At 48.1% G+C, this 18,144-nt stretch overlaps 1 protein-coding gene across 2 annotated transcripts in view; it reads right to left on the reverse strand.

Annotated features, from left to right (window-relative positions):
- PIWIL1 (piwi like RNA-mediated gene silencing 1) overlaps positions 1-18,144 on the reverse strand; it is a 1,338,982-nt gene that overhangs the window by 472,774 nt on the left and 848,064 nt on the right. The window lies entirely within an intron of this gene.

The following is an 18,144-nucleotide window of genomic DNA, read 5'->3' on the forward strand; positions in this document are numbered from 1 at the left end:
TTCCAAGTACCATACTTTATATATATAAATATTTAATGAAAGTCTTAAAAAAGTACACACACATTTAAGATCAGGGCACAAAGGCCAGGCTAGGCAAAAGAAAGCCAAAAGCTTGCATTTTACAAATTACGTGCACTCATAATGTTATACTGTTTGTTACCGAAGGATTTTAGATAAGTGTAGAAGCTGCAGTTTTCCTAAATTCGAGGAAGCAAAGTGACGTATGATCAAGTTTGTATTGGAATGTAGGAAGTTGGCTCTGTATGCACTATTTCAAAGTAAGGAATAGTATGTACAGAGTCCAAGGGTTCCCCTTAGAGGTAAGATAGTGGCAAAAAGAGAATACTAATGCTCTATTTTGTGGCAGTGTGGTCGAGCAGTAGGCTTATCAAAGGAGTAGTGTTAAGCATTTGTTGTACATACACACAGGCAATAAATGAGGAACACACACTCAGAGACAATTCCAGGCCAATAGGTTTTTGTATAGAAAAATATATTTTCTTAGTTTATTTTAAGAACCACAGGTTCAAATTCTACATGTAATACTTTGCATGAAAGGTATTGCAGGTAAGTACTTTAGGAACTTTGAATAATCACAATAGCATATATACTTTTCAAATAAAACACATATAGCTATTTTAAAACTAGACAGTGCAATTATCACAGTTCCTAGGGGAGGTAAGTTATTGTTAGTTCTTGCAGGTAAGTAAACCACCTACGGGGTTCAAGTTTGGGTCCAAGGTAGCCCACCGTTGGGGGTTCAGAGCAACCCCAAAGTTACCACACCAGCAGCTCAGGGCCGGTCAGGTGCAGAGTTCAAAGTGGTGCCCAAAACACATAGGCTTCAATGGAGAAGGGGGTGCCCCGGTTCCAGTCTGCCAGCAGGTAAGTACCCGCGTCTTCGGAGGGCAGACCAGGGGGGTTTTGTAGGGCACCGGGGGGGGGGGGGGGGGGGGGGGACACAAGTTAGCACAGAAAGTACACCCTCAGCAGCACGGGGGCGGCCGGGTGCAGTGTGCAAACACACGTTGGGTTTTCAAATGGAATCAATGGGAGACCAAGGGGTCTCTTCAGCGATGCAGGCAGGCAAGGGGGGGGGGCTCCTCGGGGTAGCCACCACCTGGGCAAGGGAGAGGGCCTCCTGGGGGTCACTCCTGCACTGGAGTTCCGATCTTTCAGGTCCTGGGGGCTGCGGGTGCAGAGTCTTTTCCAGGCGTCGGGATCTGGGAGTCAGGCAGTCGCGGTCAGGGGGAGCCTCGGGATTCCCTCTGCAGGCGTCGCTATGGGGGCTCGGGGGGGGGGGGGCAACTCTGGCTACTCACGGTCTCGTAGTCGCCGGGGAGTCCTCCCTGAAGTGTTGTTTCTCCACAAGTCGAGCCGGGGGCATCGGGTGCAGAGTAGCAAGTCTCACGCTTCCGGCGGGAAACGCAGTTGTTTTAAAGTTGCTCCTTTGGAAACAAAGTTGCAGTCTTGGGTGAACAGAGCCGCTGTCCTCGGGAGTTTCTTGGTCCTTCTAGAGCAGGGCAGTCCTCTGAGGATTCAGAGGTCGCTGGTCCTGGGGAGAGCGTCGCTGGAGCAGTGTCTTTAGAAGGTGGGGAGACAGGCCGGTAGTGCTGGGGCCAAAGCAGTTGGTGTCTCCGTCTTCTCTGCAGGGTTTTTCAGCTTAGCAGTCCTCTTCTTCTTAGGTTGCAGGAATCTGAGTTCCTAGGTTCAGGGGAGCCCCTAAATACAGAATTTAGGGGTGTGTTTAGGTCAGGGAGGGCAGTAGCCAATGGCTACTAGCCCTGAGGGTGGCTACACCCTCTTTGTGCCTCCTCCCAAGGGGAGGGGGTCACATTCCTATCCCTATTGGGGGGATCCTCCATCTGCAAGATGGAGGATTCCTAAAAGTCAGAGTCATTTCAGCTCAGGTTGCCTTAGGGGCTGTCCTGACTGGTCGGTGACTCCTCCTTGTTTTTCTCATTATCTCCTCCGGCTTTGCCGCCAAAAGTGGGGCCGTGGATGGAGGGGGCGGGCAACTCCACTAGCTGGAATGCCCTGTGTTACTGGAACAAAGGGGGTGAGCCTTTGAGGCTCACCGCCAGGTGTTACAGCTCCTGCCTGGGGGAGGTGATAGCATCTCCACCCAGTGTAGGCTTTGTTACTAGCCACAGAGTGACAAAGGCACTCTCCCCATGTGGCCAGCAACATGTCTCGAGTGTGGCAGGCTGCTAAAACCAGTCAGCCTACACGGGTAGTTGGTTAAGGTTTCAGGGGGCACCTGTAAGGTACCCTCTGGGATGTATTTTACAATAAAATGTACACTGGCATCAGTGTGCATTTATTGTGATGAGAAGTTTGATACCAAACTTCCCAGTTTTCAGTGTAGCCATTATGGTGCTGTGGAGTTTGTGTTTGACAGACTCCCAGACCATATACTCTTATGGCTACCCTGCACTTACAATGTCTAAGGTTTTGCTTAGACACTGTAGGGGCACAGTGCTCATGCACTGGTGCACTCACCTATGGTATAGTGCACCCTGCCTTAGGGCTGTAAGGCCTGCTAGAGGGGTGACTTATCTATACTGCATAGGCAGTGTGAGGTTGGCATGGCACCCTGAGGGGAGTGCCATGTCGACTTACTCGTTTTGTCCTCACCAGCACACACAAGCTGGCAAGCAGTGTGTCTGAGCTGAGTGAGGGGTCCCCAGGGTGGCATAAGATATGCTGCAGCCCTTAGAGACCTTCCCTGGCATCAGGGCCCTTGGTACTAGGGGTACCAGTTACAAGGGACTTACCTGGATGCCAGGGTGTGCCAATTGTGTAAACAAAAGTACAGGTTAGGGAAAGAACACTGGTACTGGGGCCTGGTTAGCAGGCCTCGGCACACTTTCAATTCAAAACATAGCATCAGCAAGGGCAAAAAGTCAGGGGGTAACCATGCCAAGGAGGCATTCCCTTACACTAATAATTTAAATAAATCTTGTTAATTTCTTTTATTTACTTTTTATGTAGGCGCATTTTTTTTGTTTTTTTTTAAAGACCTTTTTAACCCCTTCAATGCGGGCGTCGGCCACTACCTCCCTGGTGTGGGTCACGACCAGTGGCCGACACCGGGGAGGGTGTTAATAAATCCTCTGGTGCGTTGCACCTGAGGATTTTTTTTTTCTAACCCCGGGAGACACGGAAGCTTCCGTGTCTCCCACCGACCCCCACCCGCCCCTTTGTGACGTCAGCGCGCCATGAGGCGCGCTGATGTAACAAAGTTGTTTTCCCCATCGGAGCAGGAAGCAGCCTTGCAGCCGCTTCCTGCTCCGATGGGGAAAACGGCCTTCCCCACGTTCGGGAAGGCCTCGTAAGAAAGGGGAGAGTCTCCCCTTTCTTACAAGGTCTTCCTGAAAGTGTTTCCTGGCCCCCGGTCTCGGGGGCCAGGAAACACCACTAGACGCCAGGGATTTCACTTAGGGGGGGTCAGCCCCCCCAGGGGAACTTTTTTTTTTCTTAAATAAATAAAAATACAAATAAATGGATAGGGGGTCGCCCCTAGTGAATGCACTGAACTATCCATCTAGCAATGCCTTGTTTAGAAATTGGATTTCCTGTATGAGGTTTTTGGAAAGCAATAAATAATTGTTTTGTTCTGTCAATGTAGTACATTAACGCTCTTTTGATATCTAATGTATGTAGTGCTCTTTCAGCTACAGAGTCTGGCTGTGGGAAGAACACTGGTAATTCTACTGTTTGATTTAAGTGGAACGGTGATATGACTTTTGGTAGAAATTTAGGATTTGTCCGTAGAACTACTTTATGCTTGTGTATTTGAATAAATGGTTCTTGTATGGTAAATGCTTGAATCTCACTTACTCTTCTTAAAGATGTGATGGCAATTAAAAATGCAACTTTCCATGTTAAGTATTGCATTTCACAAGAGTGCATGGGCTCAAAAGGTGGACCCATGAGTCGTGTTAAGACAATGTTGAGGTTCCATGAAGGAACTTCTGGTGTTCTTGGTGGTATAATTCTCTTTAGACCTTCCATAAATGCTTTTATGACTGGTATTCTAAATAGAGAAGTTGAGTGCGTAATTTGCAGGTAAGCTGAAATTGCTGTAAGATGCATCTTAATGGAAGAAAAAGCTAGCTTTGACTTTTGTAGATGTAGTAAGTATCCTACGATGTCTTTGGCAGATGCGTGTAAGGGTTGAATTTTATTATTATGGCAGTAATAAACAAATCTTTTCCACTTATTTGCATAGCAATGTCTAGTGGTAGGTTTCCTAGCTTGTTTTATGACCTCCATACATTCATGTGTGAGGTCTAAGTGTCCGAACTCTAGGACTTCAGGAGCCAGATTGCTAGATTCAGCGATGCTGGATTTGGGTGTCTGATCTGTTTGTTTGTGTTGCGTTAACAGATCTGGTATGTTTGGTAGTTTGACATGAGGCACTACTGAGAGGTCTAGTAGTGTTGTGTACCAAGGTTGTCTTGCCCATGCTGGTGCTATTAGTATGAGTTTGAGTTTGTTTTGACTCAATTTGTTTCCTAGATACGGAAGGAGTGGGAGAGGGGGAAAAGCGTAAGCAAATATCCCTGACCAACTCATCCATAACGCATTGCCCTGAGACTGATCTTGTGGGTACCTAGATGCGAAGTTTTGGCATTTCGCGTTTTCTTTTGTTGCAAATAGATCTATTTGTGGTGTTCCCCAACTCTGGAAGTAAGTATTTAGTATTTGGGGGTGAATCTCCCATTCGTGGATCTGTTGGTGATCCCGAGAGAGATTGTCTGCTAACTGATTCTGAATTCCTGGAATAAATTGTGCTATTAGGTGAATGTGGTTGTGAATCGCCCAATGCCATATTTTCTGTGCCAGGAGACACAACTGTGTTGAGTGTGTCCCTCCCTGTTTGTTTAGGTAATACATCGTTGTCATGTTGTGTGTTTTGACAAGAATGTGTTTGTGTCTTATTATGGGTTGAAATGCTTTTAGCGCTAGAAATACTGCCAATAGTTCTAAGTGATTTATGTGAAACTGTTTTTGGTGAGTGTCCCATTGTCCTTGGATGCTGTATTGATCGAGGTGTGCTCCCCACCCTATCATGGAGGCATCTGTCGTTATTACATATTGTGGCACTGGGTCTTGGAAAGGCCGTCCTTGGTTTAAATTTATACTGTTCCACCATTGAAGCGAGGTGTATATTTGGCGGTCTACCAACACCAGATCTAGAAGTTGACCCTGTGCCTGTGACCACTGTGATGCTAGGCACTGTTGTAAGGGCCGCATGTGCATGAGGACATCATGCCTAGGAGTTTCATCACCATTTTGACTTGTATTTTTTGTTTTGGATACATGGCCTGTATTACATTGTGAAATGCCTGAACCCTTTGTGGACTTGGAGTGTGTTGGAAAATGGGTTATTGGTAGGGCAGGTAGGTACCTACACCTAGCAACAAGCCACTAACCTCCACATAGGTACAGTTAGGTCTCAGTAAATTAATCCCAGCTCTACCCTTGGTAGCTTGGCATCGAGCGTCAAGGCTTAATTTAGGAGACAAAGTGTAAAGCATTCAAATATCACAAAACAGTAATTAAATAAAACACAGGAAACAGTTTAAAAATCCAAAACCAATTTATGAAAATAGCTTATATTTTTATCTTTAAAATGACACAAAAACGATTAAAATCGGTTCAGGGGAACCGGAGATATGAATTTTTAAAGTATTATTATTTTTTAGCGCTTAGAAACAAAAAGCGCCAATCGGGTCATCTGGTTGCACCAGGACCGGGGCAAAGTCAAACTTTCAGGCCGACCGCGATGGAGCCCTGCTCGGCTACAAGTCACGGGAGGCCTCGGTTAAAAAGTTACCTTCTGACTTAGTCTCTTTTTTGATGTTTTTCATCCCCGGGACGAACCTGCCAGTTGGATACGACCTCCTGGAGCCCTTGTCCGGATACGCGAAGTCGGTTTCCTCGGTGGTGATTTTTACCTTCGGACTTAGTCGTTTTTTCGAGATGAAAATCCTTCGACCGAGGTAAACCTGGATCTTGATCCGACGTCCATGGAGCCCTACTCGGATACGATGGCTAGGAGGTCCCGGTCAACTTTTTACGTTCGGACTTAGTCTCTTTTTTGGATGTTTTTCTTTACCGGGACGAACCACGAAGTCAGGCCGGGTCGCGGTTGAGGCAAGCTGGCTAGAATTTCCGCGTCGGGTCGGTCACTTTATGGAGCTTTTTAAAAAAAATTCTCCAATCTTTTCCAAACTTCTGGGGCTTCACCCAGATGTTCTTTTAAGGTTCTTTTGGGGTCCACAGCTCACCCCAAGGGTCCAGAAGTTCTGTGATGGTCCTTGGGGGTGCGGACTTCAACTCCCAGAATGCACCTGGCGCAAACTCCTTTTTGGCCACTGGGCAGTGGTCAGCTGGTCGCTTCTTTCAGGAGTTGGTGCAGGGGACTCTGGTTAGCAATTTTTCACCTGTAGCAAACAGGGAGTCCCTCCTTGAACCAGTTGATGCCAGGCAAAGTCCTTCTTGTGGTGAAGCCCAAGTGTGCAGCTGGTGCAGTCCTTCTGAGTGCAGGTTCCAGGTGCAGGCCAGGGGTCCAGCAGGGCAGTCCTTCTTCTCCTTAAGTTCCTATCTTGTTGAAATCTGGTAGGGATCTGAGGTGTGGGTGCAGGTCTGCCAGTTTTATCCTTGCTCCTGGGTGAAAAGCAGGGGGGCCCTGGTTCTCCAATCAGGGACAGGGTCGTCCCCCTGTGATGACCACTTCCTGGGAAGTGTGGCAAAAATCCATCCCAGAAGGCAACAGTCTCTAAAAATCCAACATGGATGAATCTGATTTTTGGAGGTTACATCTGGCTGAGCCCACCCACTGGTGTGGCTAAAAATCATAAACACACCCCTCTCCTGCCCTCTCCTAATCTAATCAAGGGGGCACCTAGCTGTCTGGGGTTGCAGGATGTGGGGGTGTTGCTGGGTGCTGCAAATGTCCTTCTCTGCCTTTGAAGACCAGTTTGGCAGCCCTCCCCCTTCCTGCCTCACCATCTGCTGAGGGGAGATTCTCTCCCCAAGCACATTCCTTTGTGTGAAGTCAGGCCACTTCACACCTCATCAAGGTAGCCTGGCAGAAGCTGCTGCAGGCTGGCCAATCAGAGCACAGCAGCAAAAACAATGCAGAGCTGAAATTGGCAACATTTTAGGTAAAGTCTAAACTTTTTACCTGCACTAGTTATATTAAATCCAACAACTGGAAGTTGTGGGATTTATTACAACAATCAATTTGATACCAAATTCTTGGTATGTAACATTTAAGGAGACTTTAAAATTTAAAATAAAGTCTGCCCATTCTAGCCTATGAAGGCCATTTACTTCAATGAGGGAAAAACGAATTTGGCTGTTTTTACCTCACCAGGGCTTATAATGAAAATGAAAATGTCACTTACCCAGTGTACATCTGTTCGTGGCATCAGTCGCAGTAGATTCGCATGTTTTGCAATAGCTCGCCATCTGGTGTTGGGCCGGAGTGTTACAAGTTGTTTTTCTTCGAAGAAGTCTTTCGAGTCACGGGACCGAGTGACTCCTCCTTTTGTCTCCATTGCGCATGGGCGTCGACTCCATCTTCGATTGTTTTTCCCCGCAGAGGGTGAGGTAGGAGTTGAATTGTAGTAATAGTGCCCATGCAATGGAGTGACTAAGTATGCACCTATTTAAGGTTGAGATGATACATATACAAATAGTTGAGGGTAACTTCCAAACTGCTACAGGCTCCCGGGGAGGCGGGTGGGCACATGCGAATCTACTGCGACTGATGCCACGAACAGATGTACACTGGGTAAGTGACATTTTCAGTTCGATGGCATCTGTCGCTGTAGATATGCATGTTTTGCATAGACTAGTAAGCAGTTATCTCCCCAAAAGCGGTGGATCAGCCTGTAGGAGTGGAAGTAGTCTGAAATAATGTTCTTAATACGGCTTGACCTACTGTGGCTTGTTGTGCGGATAACACGTCTACACAGTAGTGCTTGGTGAATGTGTGAGGCATAGACCATGTGGCTGCCTTACATATTTCTTGCATTGGGATGTTTCCTAGAAAGGCCATGGTAGCACCTTTCTTTCTGGTTGAGTGTGCCCTTGGTGTAATGGGCAGCTGTCGTTTAGCTTTAAGGTAGCAGATTTGGATGCATTTAACTATCCATCTGGCTATACCTTGTTTTGATATTGGGTTTCCTGCATGAGGTTTTTGAAATGCAATAAATAGTTGTTTAGTCTTTCTGATGTTCTTTGTTCTGTCAATGTAATACATCAATGCTCTTTTGACATCTAATGTATGTAGTGCCCTTTCAGCTACGGTATCTGGCTGTGGAAAGAACACTGGAAGTTCCACTGTTTGATTTAGATGGAACAGTGAAATAACCTTTGGCAAAAATTTAGGATTGGTCCTTAGGACGACCTTATTCTTGTGTAGTTGTATAAAAGGTTCCTGTATTGTAAACGCCTGAATCTCGCTTACTCTTCTTAGGGAAGTAATGGCGATGAGAAATGCCACCTTCCAGGTTAGGAACTGTATTTCGCAGGAGTGCATGGGTTCAAAAGGTGGACCCATAAGTCTAGTTAGGACAACATTTAGGTTCCATGAAGGAACAGGTGGTGTTCTTGGTAGTATAATTCTCCTAAGGCCCTCCATGAATGCTTTAATGACTGGTATCTTATATAGGGAAGTTGAATAGGTAGTCTGCAGGTATGCAGATATTGCTGCAAGGTGTATTTTAATGGAAGAGAAAGCCAGGTTAGATTTTTGTAAGTGAAGCAAGTAACCCACTACATGTTCTGGAGTTGTGTGTAATGGTTGTATTTGATTAATATGGCAGTAGCAAACAAACCTCTTCCATTTACTTGCATAGCAGTGCCTGGTGGATGGCCTTCTGGCTTGTTTTATGACTTCCATACATTCTTGGGTAAGTTGTAAGTGCCCGAATTCTAGGATTTCAGGAGCCAGATTGCTAGATTCAGCGATGCTGGATCTGGGTGTCTGATCTTTTGGTTGTGTTGTGTCAACAGATCTGGCCTGTTGGGCAATTTGATGCAGGGTACTACTGATAGGTCTAGCAGCGTTGTGTACCATGGTTGCCTTGCCCAAGTTGGTGCTATTAATATGAGTTTGAGTTTGTTTTGACTGAGTTTGTTTACCAGGTAAGGAAGGAGAGGGAGAGGAGGAAAAGCGTAAGCAAATATTCCTGACCAGTTCATCCATAGGGCATTGCCTTGGGACTGTTTGGGTATCTGGATGCGAAGTTTTGGCATTTTGCGTTCTCCTTTGTCGCAAACAAGTCTATCTGAGGTGTTCCCCAGAGTTTGAAATAAGTGTTCAGAATTTGGGGGTGAATTTCCCATTCGTGGACTTGTTGGTGATCTCGAGAGAGATTGTCTGCGAGTTGATTTTGGATCCCTGGTATAAATTGTGCTATTAGGCGAATTTGGTTGTGAATTGCCCAACGCCAAATCTTTTGTGCTAGCAGGCTTAACTACGTGGAGTGCGTCCCCCCTTGCTTGTTTAGATAATACATTGTTGTCATGTCTGTTTTGACGAGAATGTATTTGTGAACTATTATTGGTTGGAAAGCTTTTAGTGCTTGAAAAACTGCTAGAAGTTCTAGATGATTTATATGCAGTTTTGTTTGATGTACGTTCCATTGTCCTTGTATGCTGTGTTGATCGAGGTGTGCTCCCCACCCTGTCATGGAAGCATCTGTTGTTATTACGTATTGTGGCACTGGGTCTTGGAAAGGCCGCCCTTTGTTTAAATTTATGTTGTTCCACCACAGAAGCGAGAGGTAAGTTTGGCGGTCTATTAACACCAGATCTAGAAGGTGACCCTGTGCTTGTGACCATTGTGATGCTAGGCACTGTTGTAAGGGCCTCATGTGCAGTCTTGCGTTTGGGACAATGGCTATGCATGAAGACATCATGCCTAGGAGTTGTAGTACCATCTTTGCTTGTATCCTTTGTGTTGGATACATGCGTTGTATGATGGTGTTGAAATTTTGAATTATTTGTGGACTTGGAGTGGCTACTCCTTTTGATGTGTCTATTATGGCTCCTAGGTATTGTTGTACCTTGCGCGGCAGAATTTTGGATTTTGGAAGTTGACGGTGAACCCTAGTTTGAAGAGGGTTTGTATGATATGATTTGTGTGATTTGAGCACTCTATTAACGAATGGGCCTTGATTAGCCAGTCGTCTAGATATGGGAACACATGTATTTGCTGCCTTCTTATGTGTGCAGCGACTACCGCTAGACACTTGGTAAAGACTCTTGGTGCGGTTGTTAATCCGAAAGGCAGTACCTTGAATTGGTAATGTATTCCCTTGAATACAAACCTTAGGTATTTCCTGTGCGATGGGTGCATTGGTATATAGAAATAAGCATCCTTGAGGTCTAAAGTTGCCATGTAGTCGTGTAGTTTTAGCAATGGCAATACTTCTTGTAGTGTGACCATGTGAAAGTGGTCTGATTTGATGAAAGTGTTCACTACTCTGAGGTCTAGGATTGGTCTCAGCGTTTTGTCCTTCTTTGGTATCAGAAAGTACAGTGAGTAAACTCCTGTGTTTATTTGTGTGTTTGGCACTAATTCGATTGCATTCTTTTGCAATAGTGCCTGCACTTCTATCTCCAGGAGATTGGAATGATGTTTTGTCAAATTTTGTGCATTTGGTGGTATGTTTGGAGGGAATTGTAGAAATTCTATGCAAAACCATGTTGGATAATTGCTAGAACCCAAGTGTCTGTAGTGATTTCCTCCCATGCTTTGTAATAATGACTTATTCTTCCCCCCACTGGTGTTGTGTGGAGGGGGTGAGTGACATGTGAGTCACTGTTTAGTAGTAGGGGTTTTGGGGCTCTGAAATCTTCCTCTATTCCTAGGGAATTGCCCTCCTCTATATTGTCCCCGAAAACCTCCTCTATACTGTCCCTGGTAACTGAACGGTGTTGCTTGTGAGGTGCTGGCTTGTGTGCTCCGACCCCGAAACCCCCCTCTAAAGGGTGTTTTACGGAATGTGCTGTAATTCCCTCTGCTCTGCGGGGAGTAGAGTGCGCCCATGGCTTTGGCAGTGTCCGTATCTTTTTTGAGTTTCTCAATCGCTGTGTCCACTTCTGGACCGAACAGTTCTTTTTCGTTAAAAGGCATATTGAGAACTGCTTGTTGAATCTCTGGTTTAAATGCAGACGTTCGGAGCCATGCATGCCTTCTGATAGTTACAGATGTATTAATTGTCCGTGCAGCTGTATCTGCAGCGTCCATGGAGGAGCGGATCTGGTTGTTGGAAATGGTCTGTCCCTCCTCAACCACTTGTTTTGCCCTATTTTGTAAGTCCTTGGGCAGATGTTCAATGAGATGTTGCATCTCGTCCCAGTGGGCTCTGTCATAGCGCGCAAGTAGTGCCTGGGAGTTCGCGATGCGCCTCTGGTTTGCAGCTTGTGCTGCGACTCTTTTACCAGCTGCATCGAACTTGCGGCTTTCTTTATCTGGGGGTGGTGCATCTCCAGATGTGTGAGAGTTGGCCCTTTTCCTAGCTGCTCCTACAACGACAGAGTCTGGTGGCAGCTGTGTAGTGATGAAAACCAGGTCTGTAGGAGGCGCCTTATACTTTTTTCCCACCCTTGGTGTGATTGCCCTACTTTTGACCGGCTCCTTAAAGATTTCTTTCGCGTGCCGGAGCATACCAGGGAGCATAGGCAGGCTTTGGTATGAGCTGTGGGTGGAGGAGAGTGTGTTGAATAAAAAATCATCCTCGACCTGTTCTGAGTGGAGGCTTACGTTGTGAAATTGTGCTGCTCTAGCCACCACTTGAGAATACGCGGTGCTGTCTTCTGGTGGAGATGGCTTCGTAGGGTATGCCTCCGGACTGTTATCTGACACTGGGGCGTCGTATAGGTCCCATGCGTCTTGATCTTGGTCACCCTGGCTTATGGTGGTGTGAGCTGGGGAGTGTGATGGAGTTCGTGCTGGTGAGACGTTAATCACGGGCGGAGGAGAGGGTGGTGGGGTAACTCTTTTCACCACTTTTGGTTGTGGTGTCTGTTCAGTTTGGAACTCCAACCTTCTCTTTCTTCTAATGGGGGGTAGGGTGCTTATTTTTCTTGTCCCCTGCTGTATGAAGATACGCTTTTGCGTACGGTCCACATCAGTTGATTGTAGCTCTTCCTCAAACCTATGCTTTTGCATTTGGGAGGTTAGCGAGTGCTCTTCTGTATAAGAGCCTGAAGCTGGGTCGCTTGCAGTTTGTTTCGGCACCGAAACCTTGTCTGCGTGTTTTTTCGGCTCCGAGGTGACTTTTCTTTTTCGGGGCCGAAACCTCTCGGCGTCGATCTTCTTCGGCGCCGCTGTCTCGGCGTCGAGCCGTGTCCACACCGGCATCTCGGTGTCGAGGCTTGTCTCCAGCACTTTCTCGGTCCCGAGAAGGCTGCGTGCCAGTGTCTCGACCGGAGTCGGACGATCTCGGCACTGTTTGGGCCTTTTTCGGTGCCGACGGTCGGTCACCGAATTTATGGGTGGAGCCATGGCCTGATGGCAGTGGCGTCCCCTGGGCCTTGTAAATCTTCCTCTGTGTGGTTTTCGACGTCTTACTCATGGTTTGTGTATCGTCGAATCCTTCGGAGTCCGATTCTTGGATCGAGAAGGTACCTTCCTCTTCCTGCTCCTCGAACTCTCGGTGGGCTGTCGGCGCGGACGCCATCTGAAGTCTTCTGGCTCGACGGTCTCGGAGTGTCTTTCGGGACCGGAACGCACGACAGGCCTCACAGGTGTCTTCACTGTGCTCAGGTGACAGGCACAGGTTACAGACCAAGTGTTGGTCTGTATAGGGGTATTTATTGTGGCATTTGGGGCAGAAACGGAACGGGGTCCGTTCCATCGGCGTTCTTCAGCACGCGGTCGGGCCGACCAGGCCCCGACGGGGGATCGAAAAACTACCCCGAAGGGCACCGGAGCTCTTCGATGCGGTGTTGAATCTAAGTACGCCGATCCCGAACGCAACAATACCGACGAAAATCTTCCGAAATTAGCTAATTTTCCGTTCCGAAACTCGGAGCGACAGGAACACGTCCGAACCCGATGGCGGAAAAAAAAACAATCGAAGATGGAGTCGACGCCCATGCGCAATGGAGACAAAAGGAGGAGTCACTCGGTCCCGTGACTCGAAAGACTTCTTCGAAGAAAAACAACTTGTAACACTCCGGCCCAACACCAGATGGCGAGCTATTGCAAAACATGCGTATCTACAGCGACAGATGCCATCGAACATGTATATCCTTTGTCTTCGTAGGTGCGCCACAACCACTGCCATACATTTCGAGAAAACTCTTGGAGCAGATTTCAGGCCAAAGGGTAGAACCCTGAACTGGTAATGCTGTAACGCTACTCGAAAGCGCAGGAATTTTCGATGCTTTGGAGCTATTGGGATGTGGAAATAGGCATCCTGCAGGTTGATGGAGCACATCCAGTCTCCCTGATGCAGTTGAGGGAAAATTTGGTGAAGCGCTAGCATTCTGAACTTCTGCTTTCTTATGTATTTGTTCAGCCGTCTTAGATCCAGGATTGGCCTGAAAACGCCCTCTTGACCCTTCTTTGCTACTAGAAAGTAACGGGAGTAGACCCCCTTTCCTCTGTGGGCAGGTGGAACCCTTTCTATGGCATTCTTTCTTAGGAGGGCGAGAGCCTCCTTGCGTAGCAAGGTGAGATGAGCCGGATTGTGTTTGGTTGGTGGCAAGTGTGGTGGAGGCTGCTTGAAAAGGAGAGAATAGCCACGTTCGACAATATTGAGCACCCATTTGTCTCTTGTGATAGAGTGCCACTCGTGAAGATGAGCAATAATACTTCCCCCCACCGGAGTGGTGTACAATGTCGAGGGAAGCGAGACTTCATTGCTTAGTGGGTGCTTTTGGAGTGGACTGTTGAGGTCTACTTGACCCTCGCTCCCTTGTGTTTCTTCGCTGAAACAGAGGGCGTCCCTGTCGTTGCTGAGACCTTTGCGACCAATGAGGGGTTTGAACCCTCTGTTGGAAAGGGCGTCTATCGTACGGTCTGTACCTCCGCCTGAAATCTTTCCTTCTTTCGAGGCCTACCGCCTTCATGGTATCCACCTCGGTCTTCATGCGGGCCATCTCTTCGTCTGCATGGGCACCGAATAGAGAATTCCCGGCAAATGGGAGATTCAGGATACGTTGTTGTGCCTCCTGTTTCAAGCCAGTGAGCCTCAGCCAGGAAGATCTCCTCGCACAGATACCATGTGCGTACCCATGAGCCGCCAAATCCGCCCCATCCGCTGCCGCGCTAACTTGGTTAGATACCAGGCATCCTTCCTGTAGAATCTCTTGGAAATCTTGCCTGTCTTCTCTGGGCAGTTTTTCTGTAAATCTACTGAGGGAATCCCACAGAGAACGATCGTACCTGCCCAGGAGCGCAGACGCACTAGAGACCTTCATTGCTGAAGCCGCTGTCCCGCACATCTTTCTTCCCAGAGAGTCTAAATGCCTGCTCTCTTTATCCGGGGGTACCGTGGATGAAGATGCCACCGAGTGGGTCTTTCGGGCGGCAGCTATGATCACTGAGTCTGGTGGCGGATCCTTCCTAAGGAATAAAGGGTCTTGCTCTGGAGCCTTGTACTTTTTAAGAATCCGAGCCGGGGCAGACTTAAGCGAGGCTGGGGCCAGAAAAGTGTCCATGGTTGGCTGCAACAAACCAGGCACTAGAGGCAGCAACTTTTTCGACGCTGATCTCTGTTGTAGCGTCTCAAAGATGATTGATGAGGAGGTAGACGGTTCTGGAACCTCTATATTGAGTTTCTGCGCTCCTCTTAGCAACACCTCGTTGAAAGTGGTTATGTCATCCACTGGTGAGACTCTAGCAGGTGGTGAATCTGTAAGAGTAGGTGAGTAACGCCCGACAGAAGAACCTGATGAAGACCAAGAGGGTGATCTTCTTGAGCGCGACCTGGATCTCCGTTGAGAGCGAGATCTGCTGCGGGACGCTGTAGCCGAGCGCCTAGGCCTCGCGGTCGGCTGTCGAGGAGCTGAACGAGCCCGTTCTGCCCCGGCTGTCGGCGATGGCGTTCTTGGCGGGGAGGCAGTGGGTGAATACATTCGCGAATATTGCGAATCTGGGGAGGCCGCTGGTCTGTTGAGGCTCTCCAGCCATCTCGGAGATAGGTTGATGGGCGAGACATGCCCAGGAGATGCTCTTGACCGAGAAGAGTCGCTCAGTATGGAGACCACTGGAGACGGAGCCTTGTCTGGCGAGGGGCGATGTTCTGCTCCCTGTTGGACAGGTAAAACCTGCGTCGACGTCGATGGCTGTTTCGACGTCGAAGGACGCCCAGTCGGTCGGTCCTGCCTCGACGTTGATTGCCTCGACATTGAGTGCCTTGACGTCGAACGGCGTTCCTTGGACCTCGACCTGCTCGCCGTCGTGTGCCTCGATGTGGAGCGATGGGAGGTTGACGGCGGATGTTTCTCGTGCCGTCGTGGAGATCTCGACGCCGTGTGTCCTGACGTCGGGGGGCGCACAGCCTTTGGCGGCGACCGGGCATGCCGGCGATGACTCGACGTCGATCGGCGGACTGCCGTCGATGGAGACCTGCCCCTGCTCTGAGGTTCCCTCGACGCCGTTCCCTTCGACGTCGGGTGTGTCGCCGTCGACGGCGATCTATGCCGGTGGGACGGTGGTAGCGACGACGTCGACGGTGAACAAACAGGTATTTTCCTACCTGTCGACGTCGACTGGGCCATTCTCTCCTGAGAATGGCCTTCTGGATGCCTGGGGAGTGAGGAGGACGATGTTCTTTTCCTCTCCTGAAGCCCATGAAGTCGGATCTTCTCTCTGTCTTTCAGAGTCCTCCTAGACATGTTCTTACAGTACTTACAAGTGTCAGGGCAGTGACTCTGAGGCAGGCACACTATGCACAGAGAGTGGGGATCTGACTGGGCCTTCTTCCCACAAGCAGGGCATTTGACAAAAAGAGAAGGCATTTTTCGGTCAGAAAAAACCTTCCTAGCTCAGACAAAGATGTTACTTGTCGAGTGAAAAGAGAAAAAACGCTTTTTTAAAGAATTTTTCTGAGGAAAACTCAGAAAAACTGAGAGCTCAATGCTCCAGGATCCTCTCAGAAGAAGCCGGAAAAAAGAACTGACCTAACTGTGAACCAACTGTCACCTTTCCTTCACCCCCGAGGCATGGTGGGATACTGGAGGTGCTCAGGGTCTTAAAGGCACAGTGCCAAAGTTTTTATGGTTCTCCTGTGTTAACCTACATGCAGCCTATTGGCTAAGAATGCTTCATTGTTTTTCAATGCAGTTTTCTCTATTTTTTCACTAGAGTTTGCTACTGCTTACTTCCCCAAGCCTAGTTTTAGGAGCTTGGGTACTTATTTAGGCTCTATTGTAGTATTAAATAAAAAAGATTAAAAAAATAAAAACTTAATAGAAATAAAGCATTTTAGCCTGTTTTTAACATGATAGCCTGCATGACTGTTTGTTACACATGTATAATGTGTATATATTTTATATATGCTCCGGGGTCCCCGCACAAGGGCGGGAATATTCAATGTTTATGACTATTGATGAGGATCCCCTGGAAGAGAATTGTTGTACTTCTCCACCCTTGGAGTTATGGCTCTGCCTTTTACAGGATCCTGAAATATTTGTTTTGGAATGTTTTAGCATTCCCGGGAGCATAGGTAAGCTTTGGTATTGGCTATGAGTGGAAAAGAGTGTATTAAACAAAAAGTCATCCTCAATTGGTTCTGAATGCAAGGTGACGTTATGAAAAGCAGCTGCCATTGAGACCACCTGCATGTAGGATGTACTGTCTTCAGGTGGCGACGGCCTAGCAGGGTAACAGTCTGGGCTGTTATCTGATACAGGAGCATCATAAAGGTCCCACGCATCAGGATCATCTTGACTCATTGCAGTATGAGTCGGGGATTGCATCAGTGGTGGAGTGGCCACCAGTGATGTGTGCATTGATGGTGGTGGAGATGGTGGTGGAGTTGTTTGTCTTGCCACTTTTGCCTGTGGCTGCTTGTCCTTTTCTTGAAAGGCAAGTCTTCTTTTCATTTTAATTGGGGGAAGAGTGCTTATCTTCCCTGTGTCTTTTTGTATGTGGAGCCTTCTTTGAGTGTAGTCTGGCTCAACAGATTCAAGTTCCTCTCCGAACTTATGTCCTTGCATCTGGGAGGACAATCCCTGTTCCTCTGTGTAGGAACCTGTTTTCGGTTCCGAGGCTGGATGTTTCGGAATCAAAATCTTTCCGGTCGCCTTTTTTGGCTCCGAGGAAACCTTTTTTATTTTCGGCGTCGTGGTATCTCGGTGCCGAACCGTTTCGGTGCCACTGTCTCGGTGCAGTCTGTGCTCGGAGCCGCTGTCTCGGGCCCGAGATTGTTGTGTGGCGGTATCTCGACCGGAGTCGGATGACTTCGCCACATGCATGCCCTTTTTCGGTGCCGATGATCGGTCACCTATTTTTCGGGTTGAGCCATGGCCTGTTGGCGGTGGCGTCACCTGGGCTTTTGTTGTCTTCTCGTGAGTTTTATGTTTCGGCGTTTCTTCGGGATCGAGCTCGTCCGAGTCCGATTCGTGGGTGGAGAAGGTTTCTTCTTCCTCCTCGAAACGCCCTTGTCCTGTCGGCACCGACACCATCTGCAGTCTTCTCGCTCTTCGGTCTCTTAATGTCTTCCTCGACCGAAACGCTCGACAGGCTTCACAGGTATCCTCCTTGTGCTCTGGAGACAGACACAAGTTAAAACAAGATGCTGATCTGTATATGGATACTTGTTATGACATTTTGGGCAGAAGCGGAATGGGGTCCGTTCCATCAGCCTTGAAGAGACACGTGGCCGGGCCGACCAGGCCCCGACGGGGGGATAAAAAAAAAACCAAAGGGCCACCGGAGCTCTTCAAAAGTCGGTGTCGATCTGTTGTAACTAACCCGATACCGAACGCAAACAATCCCGACGATTTTTCAGAGATTCTAACTAACTTTCCGACCCGAAACACGGAGCGAAAAGGAACACGTCCGAACCCGATGGCGGCAAAAAAACAATCTAAGATGGAGTCGACGCCCATGCGCAATGGAGCCGAAATGGGAGGAGTCCCTCGATCTCGTGACTCGAA

The sequence above is a fragment of the Pleurodeles waltl genome, chromosome 11, assembly GCF_031143425.1.
Source record: "Pleurodeles waltl isolate 20211129_DDA chromosome 11, aPleWal1.hap1.20221129, whole genome shotgun sequence".
In the NCBI taxonomy this organism is placed as follows: Eukaryota; Metazoa; Chordata; class Amphibia; order Caudata; family Salamandridae; genus Pleurodeles; species Pleurodeles waltl.